This window comes from Mercenaria mercenaria, chromosome 18 (genome assembly GCF_021730395.1).
Source record: "Mercenaria mercenaria strain notata chromosome 18, MADL_Memer_1, whole genome shotgun sequence".
Classification (NCBI taxonomy): domain Eukaryota; kingdom Metazoa; phylum Mollusca; class Bivalvia; order Venerida; family Veneridae; genus Mercenaria; species Mercenaria mercenaria.
The window spans coordinates 36,117,725-36,127,902 of record NC_069378.1 but is presented as its reverse complement, the minus strand read 5'-3'; positions in this window follow the sequence as shown (position 1 = coordinate 36,127,902).

The following is a 10,178-nucleotide window of genomic DNA, read 5'->3' as shown; positions in this document are numbered from 1 at the left end:
TCATATATGGCTGTTCTTCTACTTCCCTTACCGGAGAAGGAGTATCCAGACTATATCGTGTTCTTCTCCGCCGATTTTATAAAAGGACGAAGAACAACCAACACCGGTATTGTACATCTCCCCATGATTTTCCGACGAATCATCTAAACTATGCTGTGTTATCTGTCGCTTTTTGTAAGGAAACGAAGTATAACCAACCGCATGTTATACAATTCCCTCGTTTTTTCTCGATACTCCAAACTATGTTGTGTTCTTCTCCGTCGGTTGTTAAATTAAAAATTTAGGAAAGTCGTAATTCACCCCCGGAGTACTATTCAGTTTTTTTCTATACAACCTTATTTGGCTGTTCTACTTCTCTTATTCATTGTCGGAGAAGCAATATCCAGCCAATATCGTGTTCTTCTCCGCCGATTGTAAAAAAGACGAAGTTCAACCAACACCGGTATTGTACATTTTTGACGAAGCATATAAACTATGCTGTGTTCTCCATCGATGTTTGTAAGGAAACGAAGAGCAACCAACCTCATGTAATACAACTCCCGAACTATGTTGTGTTCTTCTCCGTCGGTTTTTAACGGTTTTTAAATATAAAATTGAGATGAAGAACAACTTTTCAACGCGATACTTCTCTGTCTACTTCTCCAACAATGAATAAGGGAAGCAGAAGAACAGACAAATATGGTTATATAGAGAAATCTAATTAGTACTCCGCGGGTGAACTACGTCTTTCCATAGGAAATTGATATAGGCAGCTCCTCTATAAAAATGTTACCAATTTCATTGGAAAAATCCTGCAAGATACAGAGGACGCTCCACTTCAAGAATCTTCCTTTCTTCTTTACTATTCCAAATGTAAATCACCCATGCACGTGACACTTATCCGAGTGTTAGTAACTTTAATTGGAGGAGCTGGATATCGAACAAATAACCTGATTTCGTAGTTAGACACTGGATCACTGCGTTCGCTCTATGTTTGGTTTGTTTGCATTTAAATTTATTTATAGTCGCCAATAGTAATCCTTCGGAGTACAGACAACAAATTTTAGTAGGAGGATACGGCAAGAAAATGACAGACGCTCCCCTAGCTCTTTAGCGTGTCGTATGTAAAACACACACAAAACAAATGACAATTCAATTTAAATGATAAATTGCAAAATAAACAAGACCTGTCCGTAAGACAGCCAGTGCTCGACGTTCTGATTCACTGTCCCAGAAGTAGGAATATTACCCTAAATGTTATCCAGTGTCTGCATTAGTTTTGATGAGTGACTTACACGCAAAACTTCATTAAACCGCAGACCAGTTTGCAGTTTGCCATTCAAATCGGAAACGAGAACTACTGACTAGCAGGCGGATTTGCCATTCTAATGGAGAAGGAGTAAGTGCAGACCCATAACCTCAATTTATCCACTACTTACTAAGTACTTAAATTATAGTAGTAACATTCCTTGTACTTTTATTTTGAATCGTGAACTGCGGACCAATTTGCAGTTCGCAATTCGAACCGTGAACTTCGAACTGCAGACCAGTTTGCAGTTCGCAATTCGAATCGTGAACTGCGAATTCTGAACTGCAGACCAGTTTGCAGTTCGCAATTCGAATCGGAAACTAAGAACCGCAGACTAGCCGGCACTCTGAAATTCTTAATGGAGAGGGAGAGAGTGCAGACCCTTAACATTTATTTAGCTAGCACTAACTTAGTACTTAAATCATAAGAGTAGTGTTTCAATAAACTTTCAATTATGAATCGTGAACTGCAGACCAGTTTGCAGTTCGAAATTCGAATCGTGAACTGCGAACTGCGAACTGCAGACCAGTTTGCAGTTCGCAATTCGAATCGGAAACTGAGAACCACTGACTAGCCGGCGGTTTTGCCATTCTAATGGAGAAGGACGGAGTGCAGACCCATAAACCTCAATTTAATCACCACTTACTAAGTACTTAAATTATAGTAGTAAAATTCCTTGTACTTTTATTCTGAATCGTGAAATGCAGACCAGTTTGCAGTTCGCAATTTGAATCGGAAACTAAGAACCGCAGACTAGCTGGCACTTTGTAATTCTTAATGGAGAGGGAGAGAGTGCAGACCCTTAACATTTATTTAGCTAGCACTAACTTAGTATTTAAATCATAAGAGTAGTATTTCAATAAACTTTCAATTATAATTCGTGAACCGCAGAGCAGTTTGCAGTCCGCAATTCGAATCGTGAACTGTGAACTGCAGACCAGTTTGCAGTTCGCAATTCGAATCAAAAACTAAGAACCGCAGACTAGCCGTCACATTGCTATTCTAGCGGAGGGGTTGGGGGAGGGTGGGGGGGGGGGGGTTGAGGGTGGTTGGGGGGAGTGCAGATCCTTAACATTTCAGAGTAACATTTCAATAAACTTTCATTATGAATCGTGAACTGCAGACCAGGGCCCAGTTGTTCGAAACTTTAACAGTTGATTAAGCTAATAGTCGATTAATTTTAAAAATAATATTTGAACATTTTAGAAAACTTAGAAAAACAAATGTATGACTTAACGATTATAACAATAAAATGTCTTTACGGTACAATTAAAACATCGGACTAGTGTTTCCCACCAAGACTAGTATTTTGAATCAAAATTTAACAGGCGATTAGTTTAACAGTATGTTAAAGTTTCGAACAACTGGGCACAGGTTGCAGTTCGCAATTCGAATCAAAAACTAAAAACCCGCAGACTAGCCGGCACTTCGCAATTCTAGCGGAGGGGCCGTGGGAGTTGGGGAGTGGGGGTGCAGACCCTTTACAATTAAGAGTAACATTCCAATAAGCTTTCATTATGAATCGTGAACTGCAAACCAGGTTGCAGTTCGCAATTCGAATCGTGAACTGCGAACTGCGAACTGCAGACCAGTTTGTAGTTCGCAATTCGAATTGAAAGCTATGAGCCGCAGACTAGCCCGCACTTTGCAGTTCTAATGGAGAGGGAAGTACAGACTATTAACATATATATTTAGCAAAAATGACCTATTACTTAAAAGTATAAGAGTAACGTTCTTGAAAATATATTTTTATTTTGAATCTTGAACTGCAGACCAGTTTGCAGATCGCAATTCGAATCGTGAACTGTGAACTGCGAACTGCGAATTGAGACCAGTTTGCAGTTCGCAATTAAAATCGTGAACTGTGAACTGCGAACTGCGAACTGCAGACCAGTTTGCAGTTCGCAATTCGAATTCTGAACTACGAATTGCGAACTGAGAACTGCAGACCAGTTTGCAGGTCGTAGTTCGAATCGAAAACTTAAGAGCCGCAGACTAGCCGGCACTTTGCAGTTCTAATAAAGAGGGAGGAAGTGTAGACCATTAACATTAATGAGCCGTGCCATGAGAAAACCAACATAGTGGGTGTGCGACCAGCATGGATCATGACCAGCCTGCGCATCCGCGCAGTGTGGTCAGGATCCATGCTGTTCGCTTTTAAAGCCTACTGCAATTAGAGAAACCATTAGCAAACAGCATGGATCCTGACCAGACTGCGCGCATGCGCAGGCTGGTCTGGATCCATGCTGGTCGCAAACCCACTATGTTGATTTTCTCATGGCACGGCTCATTTATATTTAGCAAATACTGACCTATTACTTAAAAGTATAAGAGTAACGTTTAAATATATTTTTATTTTGAATCTTGAACTGCAGACCAGTTTGCAGTTCGCAATTCGAATCGCGAACTGCGAACTGCTGACCAGTTTACCGTTCGCAATTCGGATCGTGAACTGCGAACTGCGAACTGTAGGCCAGTTTGCAGTTCGCAATTCGAATTATGAACTACGAATTGCGAACTGCGAACTCAGAACTGCAGACCAGTTTGCAGTTCGTAGTTCGAGTCGAAAACTAAGAGCCACAGACTAGCCGGCACTTTTCAGTTCTAATGAAAAGGGGGGAACTGCAGACCATTAACATTTATATTTAGCAAATACTGACCTATTACTTAGAAGTATAAGAGTAACGTTCAAATATATTTTTATTTTGAATCTGGAACTGCAGACCAGTTTGCAGTTCGCAATTCGAATTATGAACTACGAATTGCGAACTGCGAACTGCAGACCAGGTTGCAGTTCGCAATTCGAATCGTGAACTGCGAACTGCGAACTACAGACCATTTTGCAGTTCGCAATTCGAATTATGAACTACGAATTGCGAACTGCGAACTGAGAACTGCAGACCAGTTTGCAGTTCGCATTTGAAAACTGTCAAATGCATTCTTAAACGTGAACTTAGAACTGCAAACTGCAGACCAGCTGTAAAATGCATTCTTATCCAAATTCGCAGGGCAGTGCTGATCAGACTGCACTTTGAAATTTGATTCGTAAACTGCAGACCAGCTTGCAGTTCGCAGTTCGAATCGTGAACTGCAGACCAGTCTGCAGTTTGTCATTCGATTCCATTCTTGCATTCTAGTCTGAAATTCGAAGCGAAGTGCTTATCATACTGGGCTATCAAATTTGAATCGTGAACTGCAGACCAGTTTACAGTTCGCAGTTTGATTTGCGAAAGGCAAACTGGTCTGCAGTTCGAAATACGATTACAAAGCTAAATGGCTTCGAATTGTAAAATGCATTCTTGTCCACAGGTTGCAGGGCGGTGTTGATCAGACTGCACTTTGAAGTTTGAATCACAAACTGCAGACCAGTTTGCAGTTCGCAATTCGAATTATGAACTACGAATTGCAAACTGCGAATTCCAGGGCAGTGCTGATCAGACTGCACCTTGAAATTTTGATTTTAAACAGCAGACCAGTTTGCAGTCTGCAGTTCGAATAGCGAAGTGCAGACCAGTTTGCAGTTCGCAATTCGGATCGCGAACTCCAGACCAGTTTGCAGTTCGCAACTGGAAACACGAACTGCAGACCAACTGTGAAATGCATTTTTGCCCACAATGCGCAAGACAGTGCTGATCAGACTGCACTTTGAAATTTGAATCGTAAACTGCAGACCAGTTTGCAGTTTGCAATTCGAATCGCGAACTGCAGACCAGTTTGCAGTTCGCAATTGGAAACGCGAACTGCGAACTGCAGACCAACTTAACTGAAATGGTAAGCAATCGATGCATTCATTTGTTCATCACTGACATACAGTTAAAAAGTTTAGTTATACCTAAAATAGCTTTCGTTTCGGTCAAACGTCATACATTTCCGCGACCCGGACGAACATACATTAATGGAATAAGGTCAGTAATTCGGTCGAAAATGTGCTTCCGTGGTGTAGTCGAAAGAAGTCCATGATAAACAGATCCTAATTTTCCCATTTTCTGCGCAAATTCGTGTAGAACGAGTGCTTTAATCACACTTTTTCGCTACTAGAGTACATTCTGCATGAAATGAGATGGTTTTCATGTTCATACAACCAACATGGCAAGTTTTGCAAGTTCGAAACCGGAAGTAGGTGTTTATTGCGCGGAGGAGAGCAAATACGCCCCATTTTTAGGGTAGCAGACCACAACTGACTGGCATTTCACTAGGAACTGAATCATAAGCTTCAACCTACACATCAGTTGTGACAAGAGTACCTCATATTACAATACCTACACATCAGTTGTGACAAGAGTACCTCATATTACAATATTATCATCTATCAACCAGAAATTAACCCTACTCTTTTCAATTCCATTTTTACATCGCCAAGTATATTGTTCTCTTGGTCCGTTTATTTGTCTCCAAATATCTACTAAGATCTACTACAATGTATATTTTAGAAAGTTTCATCAGGCCATACCAAATTGATTAATAGTTCTTCGGAAAATTTTCAAAAAAAAAATGGGAGCGAGCGAGCGACTTTTTTTTCTCTCTCTCAATTTTGATTTTTTTCAGAGGCGGGTAGCTTTTACATGGAGCGAGCGGGTATTTTTTTTTTTTTTTTTTTTTTTTTTTTTGCAGTTATGATTATACATGAAGTTAACATTTCTTCAAGAATAACACAGAACTTAAACATTTACAGTGTGACTAAGACAGTAGATAGCTTTTCTGTATGTTTTATAGACTACATGAATGGTTTTGCAAATAAATTCTTGCTAAAACTGACTGAATCACTTTATTTTTATTTTGTATTTATAATTACTCAGGGATGAGTGTCTTATTTTTAATTTTGATTGTTCTACATTAATCTGAAGGCGTGCCCATTTAACGGCAGAGGATGAGGAATATTTAAGACAAAACAGGCACCCAAGTGGAGTAACATATCTTCTGAAACCCAGTTAGATGGCTTCGACACATGAGCAACTTTGTGCGCCTAGTGAAACTCCAAACGGTAGAGGTGAGGGGAAAGTAATAAATCACTTGACCAATGAGACCAAATGGAGTTGGGCACACAAATGCTTCGACATTGCTCGAATCCGTTGGAATAATTCCTTAACAGATAAGGTTAGCACAAGTTTTTGTGGTAGAGGTTCATTTCAGTCAAAAATGATAACAGACGGACAAAAATGATCCAAATATGGCCACTCTTTAAAAGTGTTATTTGTTGTGCTTTGATTGACCAAGAAATTTTGAGTTGGGAAGGTCTGTTTTTTTTTCAGATTCTTTCTTTCAATCAATTCACAGCCAATTAATATACAAACAGGGAAAATTAGGGTTACAATACGACAGAAATTATTTCTTATATCTACACAACTTATTTGAAAAGCTAAACATTTTTTAAAAATGAATATATGCATTTTTATAGAATATCTGACTGCCGTACTAAAGAAGTTCCGTTCAAAACGATTTGGGCCCGAGACAATTAATGTGATGGATCAGTCAGGATCTGTGAACAAACTTTTTTTTCAGGAAAGCACTGGCTTTGGCTCTAGATCTAAAATATTTAACTAAACAACTGATAACAAATGGTTTGAAAACTTTATCTGAACAATATTTCTATGTTTAATCCAAATATTTTCAAGTTGAATCCCCGTGGCCGTGCACGTCGTAAGTCGGGCTTTGTTCTTTTCACTGTATAATTTGAACAATAGTAGAACGTGCCTACTTCATCACCTACCGGCACATCGAAGGCCATGTGTGGCACTAGCACAGACACTCCAGACCTAAAACAAATGATGAACAACACCATAATTCCTGACTTTTTGAGTTTGTGTCATCGGCTACATGTATTACGAACGCATGGATTCCGATCAATATCACTTTGACGCATTAAAACAGCGATAAAACCTGTTTACCGTTATCATTCCGGACCGCGTAATCAGAAAAAAAAAATTTTGGCGATTTTTATGTACGTGCGGGCGGGTGATTTTTTTTTCTTTTTCTCGGGAATGAAATCATTGATGCGGTAGTTCCGACTAACGACAAATCAATTTGGTATGGCCTCAAGTTTGACACCGGAAATTTAGTATTTGCTGATAAGGCGTAAAAAAATAATTGTTTGTTTCCAGTATCACGGCCTACCCTAAATGTTTTTATGGCCGTTGAGACTAGTTTTTCAACTTTTGAATAAAAAGTTGCAAAACTTCACTTTTTTGCTTTAAGGAGGTAGGTTACCTTTATATTTGTATGTGCGCATGTCCAACCGGAAGCTAGCGTGACGATTTACGACGACGTTTACGACAAACTAAATGTCTTTGTATATTCATTCTTCTGAAAACAAATCATAGACCTGTCTTCGATCTGACGCTTTATGGTTTAATAATGCAGAAATAATGAATAAATTGCCGCAGAAACGCTTCAAAACAATGTTGCCTTAAAATGACGTCATTGACGTCATGACGTTACGTGTCAGTTACCGCGCAAAATTAACAGCTTTTATCTTGAAAGTACGTAATTCTGTGCATTTTCTTTATTCAAACTATTTTCAAATAACCATTATTTGCTGAAATATTTTTTATGAGTCTTTTGCTCTGAATAATAATCAATATTTTGCTTCTTTTATGTAGTTATATTGAAATGTTATGCGGAATGTAAGAAAATGGATGATGGTAACCAATGTTATTTGGAATATAGTTGGGTGAGAGGTTACTTGTTACGGCCATTTTCAAATAAAAAATCTAGCAGTTTGATTTGTAATACCTATTTTACAGGTTCCGTTGATAATTTGTTACTTATATACTGAAACTAAGATCTAAAATTGTTCAAATTTCAGTAGAAAATTGTGGTTTCTTGAATTGAATTGATGTTACCATAGAAACGAAGCCCGTGACCTATGTATCTAAATGTAAAATTCAAAAGCGTTGACACTAGTCTATTTAAGAAACACAGCTTCGGCTTTTTATTTTCATTTCAACACTATCCATGAGAATAATAGTAGCATGCTGAACGATTTTTCCATGAAAAATGCCAGACGAGGGGTACTGCTGTAAGTATTCTAAGCTTAGAAATTTGTTTGAATAAATGCAGATAACACGAAAATATAACTTACATTAGAAATAATATGTTTTAAAGCTACATCAACTAGAAAGATAATCTTATTCAATATTATTTTATAACAAATTACTACAAAAAGCAAGATATAAGCCATTTTAAACATCTCTGTTGCCATGGTTACTTTAAACTTTAAGAAAAATAGGGTACCATGTATAGTGCTTGGTATTTTGCTAATAATATTACCCAAATATTCCATGTTGGTCATTAACAGAATGGCACTGAAGCCGTCGAAAACCCCTATTTTTATACATAGTTGTTTAAAACTGAGAGAAAATGCGTTACCATGGACACACGAGCCCCGCGACATATACATTTTAAGCTTATCTTAGAAAGCTAACGTGCATACTAGTAAAATTATAGATTATGTTGACTTCTACGGATATCAATGAAACTAAAATACACCGAAAAGTGTTAAATATCCGTATTTTCCTTCTTCTTTCAATATGAAATACCTTTGGATGGTCATGTTCTTCAAACCTGGATAAAAATTGAACTTGAAGGGACAGAGACAAACGAAACTGAGATTTTAGCAGTTAAAACTTCATATTACACGAAATACAAAAAGATGCTGCGGTTCAACTAATTTGAATTTACCCTTGTAACAAAATAACCTACCTCCTTAAACATGGTCAGTGATGATAGAAATCAACTAACTGATGCTCTAAAGGCATAACCCCCTTATTTGTATTCACGTTTTGACATAAAAATAATTTCCGAAAAGTCTCACTAAATAAAAAAAAATGCCCCCCCCCCCCCCCACCCAAAAAAAAAAAAAAAAAAAAAATCCGACCTATCTACCCTTTTTTGAGCATGTTACCGGAAACAAAGAGTTTTTTAGGTCTAATAAATAACTTTATTCCTCCAATTATGAAGAGCAAATTCTATTAGAAAAAATATCGTTAAAGTTTCATTGTGTAAAACTCCATTTATGATGTATTTCTGCGCTTATATTAGTATATGTATAAGAACGGTGCATCGATTTGTATGTGCAGTCCTTATACATGTATATAAATCGCTTAACACTGTATACGGGTGTGATATTTCACTGTATACGGGTGTGATATTTCACTTTATTATATACCTATATAAATTCTGTAAAAAATCGGCTTGTATTTCACAATTAAATATGAACAGACAGACAAAAATTCCGTATTGTACCTTTTAAATTCCGTATTGTACCTTCCGTATTGTATGATGCCGGACTATTTTCATTATTATGCATGACCCGACACATTTCTATAAATAGCGCACATAAAAATTTCACTAAGTTCCATTTAATATCGATAAACATTGAAGATTTTGTTCAAGAACAAAACAAGAATCAAAATGGTAAAGGTATATAATAAAAGGGTCATTATAACAGTAGCTAGATCTGGGACTTTGTATTCGGCTCTCGTGGATTTTTGTACGGTCGGATCACACTCGGCGCTTGCGCGCCTCGTGAGATCCGATCTAGCAAAATCCACTCGGGCCGAATACTGCATCCCAGATCAAGCTACTGTTTTAATAACCCTATTGTATACGGGTGTGATATTTCACTGTATACGGGTGTAATATTTCACTGTATACGGGTGTGATATTTCTATGAATTGATAACGTGATGAATAAGCTAGTGTTCCATTCAATTACATCTAATAATTACTGTAATTATTATTAATTGCAGTCAAAACTGGAGATCCTAGTATTGCAAGATAGACGATAGGGAACAAACAATTGTTAGATAAATACTATATCTGAATTTCAACAAGTCAGAAAAGCTTTCCAAAAATAGCACCAATCAGAACGCACTACTAATGTACAAGCTAGC